Raw genomic sequence first — 3,479 nt, 5'->3', positions numbered from 1 at the left:
GGCATTCTGTAATAAAAATACAAGTTAAAACATCCAACACCAGTGTCACGAGAAGATCTCTGATATGTACGTGATTTCACCTCTCAGCATCTGTTTACATAATTGAAAACATGCCAGCTGAGTGAATTTAGTTCACCAAAAACCTAATTTGTCAAATATTCATTTGGTAGATAAAAATCACACTTACTGAAATCTCAGAAACCAACCTTAGCTAGCAATGTATTGAAACCAAGCTCGGTATGACACTATAATCCACCTAAACCAACCTTAGTTATACCTAGTTCTTATGGATACTTGTACCCATGTTTGACATGTCACATGCCCATTTCACAAATTAGACAATAAATGTGCTGCTTATGATTTCACTTATACATGAACATCAAAATCATGTTATATCATTGTCTGGCTCTAAATGGACACAGAGTAGATAACATGCCTCAACACAAGCTGGAGGTGCACGCTTTCCTTTAATAGTCTGAGACCTTCTGAAATAACTTACATGCAATTTAAAGTTATCAGATATTATCAGGAAGAAATAAAAAAGAACATATTGGATAAGATGGTGGATAGGCACCTTCGGCGACTTCAGCAAACCATACCCTCATCCGCAGCTCTTTCCAGAAACCCAGGAGCATTCCTTGGAAGTAGTTCATGTTCCAAGGCAACCAAACTAGCTGCAGTAGCTCCATTTGAATCAAGCTTTCCAGTAGGCTTTCTATTAACTGAAACAACAGGAGTAGCCATCAAAGAGGTGTGATTGTTCTTTGTGATATTTCTCTTGCAACATTATCCTAGAATATGAGAGAGAGAGAGAGAGAGAGAGAGAGAGAGAGAGAGAGAGAATGGATTTCCTTCTCAGGGTAGAGTGGTATAAAAGGAAAAAAAAAAATTGAAGTTGGACAAAATCATTTTAAAAATATAGAAGAATTCATGAAAAAATTATGTTACATGGAATCCCAGGCATACATGAATTTTACCTCCTAGAACAATTGTGTTGTAGTATCCATCATTTGATGCTTCTACATTGTAAGCTACACAATATTCCATGGAGATTGCTATTGCTTGATGCAATCCCATTGCATGCCTGATCACCATAGACAAAAATTTGTAAAGCAGAGATATATGCCTTATGACATGTCTGATCAAAACCTCAGGCCATTCAAACTTGGTTGATACATTGTATCAATTGAGAAGAACAAATCACTATCCAGAAATAAAAATGAATATTTATTGACAGGAAAAAATCACTATCCAGAAACGAACTCAAAGATAAAACGTTTACAACATTAAAGTACTACTACTAAGCACTAAGAAAAGGTATTGGTGTTATTTTACCTTTTCACATTGAACTCTGAGTCAAGAAGAAGAAAACCATTCCCATTTGCATTCCCATCCTAATCTCCAAGACAGGAAATCATAACATCACCAGAAGCAAGACAATGAGAACTGAGAAGTGTGAGCAAATGACAGCCTAGTCTTCTGCACTATATCTGTATGCTCAACTGTCTTTTTAAGAAAGGGTGCTCTAGGATTTGTTACTGTATCAACCACATAAATGCGACCAGACTTGAAACAAGAAGCAGATCAGTGCATCTTCCTGTCATATGCTTAAAAGAAAGAAAACAAAACTTAATCCAGTAGCAGATAAAGAGGAAATAATTGACCATTTAAGTTGTCTAGACAAGACAGAAAACAATTTCTACAAACAGACAAGAAGAATTGTCCAAAATAAAGTCAAAATAATAAAACAAGATGACGCTAGTGACCTAGGAAACAGTAACAAACAAAGGGAAAGCAAATGCAGGGTCACGAAGAGTGATTTGAACCTCATTATATATGAGAAACATGAACTACAGGATAATACAGGAAATTAAGGGAAGAAATATCCATGCTGCACTTACAACAGGAATGGCATGACCAAGTAACGCCTTTCTGCACCTGGATCTCCATTGCAGGAGCTGCATGCGTTCCAACCAGAATGATGCAATTCGTCACCCATATAAGGAACAAGCAACCTACGCATCACCTTAGAATATGTAGGCGACTTAGGATCCACATCCTCTGTAGCAAGGTAATCAAGCTTGTGCTACCAGTTCCTGCATTAAAAATTTGAATAGATGAACGTCAGAAACAGAGATGAGAATAGAGAAATGCTTCCAATAGCTTCACTCAAACTTTGTTTAAGTCAATTTTGGTTTCTGACGCACGAAAGTAGCAAAAGATGAAATACTTCGCAGAGAAATGCCTCGAGAAAGGAAAAGCACGAAAGTAGCAAAAGATGTTGAATATATTAGCTAAATGCTTGGAGTACGAAGCTAATTTATGAAGAACACAACAGTGGAAAAGCAAAGGACCAGAATTTCTTTGGGACACCACGGTGAGCCATTAAAGTTAAACCTGTATCAACAATTGGCTGTGTTTCTGTTGGGAGACTCCATTTCGTTCTTGAGCATGATGACAGGAGTACCTGTGTTTGATTACTACAGCAAAGTAGTCATCCATGGCTTGGTACTCCCCTCCACCCTCACTATGGAAGTGTTTAATTTTCTTTCCATATTTTTAAATTTCTGAAAAACGTATCCAACACCTCAGATTTATGCTTCAATAAAAAATAACCAAGTGAACTTTAAGATTGATCATCAACAAAGTTAACTTAAAACTGATGCCCGTCAATGCTTGACGCAGGGGTCAGCCCCCACACTTCTGAAAAAGTAATTTAACGGTTCCAGGCTACAATAGTCAATACAACTGAAAGGCAGTTTATGAACTTTAGCAGTTTGACATGAAGAGAAAACATTGATGGAACAATTAAAAAAACGACTAGTTGAAAGAACTAATAATGCTGTCAACAATCTACTAGGATGTTCCAGCCGGTTGCGTTAGACAGCACAACTGGCTCTCTCTCCAGCACAGATAACTATCTTCTTGAGCCCGTGAAGGTCCTACGTGTACATTCCACCCTTTGTTGGTCCATGTAAAAGCTCTGGTTCTGGTCCTGGCATGTCTAAATTCAAAAATCACACCATTATCTTTAGGAAAATGGTGCACAGATAAAAGCTTTTTCGTGATCAAGAGAACATGGAAAATATCATTCATATTTAGTTCAAAGTTTCCCACTTTAAAGGAAGATCTACCAACATGCTTATTGGCCAAACTTTTGTTGTTTCCCACTGATAGAATTTATGCCTGAATAGCCTGAATCGATGGATAGGGAACTCTAGTTGTGAGCAATGTGATGTGATGCGCCTGAATCCGGGTACCAGGCATCATCACTCTTGTTTTCTGTGTGGGGGATTTATTTCTTTGAATGAATTTGGTGACATGTCTTTTCAGTATGTCTCGTTTTGTCACAGAATTGACAAACAACTTATTATCATTGCTCATTGTTTGGCTGTTGGTTTTGTCGGTTATTGTAGACGCCTCTTTCTCAGCATCTACCATGTGACCGTCTTCCACGACCATCACGATATTATTTGTCC

General features: G+C 37.7%; 1 long non-coding RNA gene across 1 annotated transcript; it reads right to left on the bottom strand.

Moving 5' to 3' along the window:
• Positions 1-606: 606 nt before the first annotated feature.
• On the bottom strand, positions 607-1,417 carry LOC116261845 (uncharacterized). The gene is made up of 3 exons (XR_004174372.1): positions 1,336-1,417; positions 978-1,084; positions 607-722 (listed from the first exon to the last, which is right to left on the bottom strand). It is a non-coding gene; the product is annotated as an uncharacterized LOC116261845 (long non-coding RNA).
• Between the last annotated feature and the right edge of the window lie 2,062 nt (positions 1,418-3,479).

The sequence above is a fragment of the Nymphaea colorata genome, chromosome 10 (genome assembly GCF_008831285.2).
Source record: "Nymphaea colorata isolate Beijing-Zhang1983 chromosome 10, ASM883128v2, whole genome shotgun sequence".
NCBI classification, from domain to species: Eukaryota; Viridiplantae; Streptophyta; class Magnoliopsida; order Nymphaeales; family Nymphaeaceae; genus Nymphaea; species Nymphaea colorata.
Note: the sequence above shows the minus strand (reverse complement) of the source record. Positions and strands in the feature narration are given on the sequence as shown.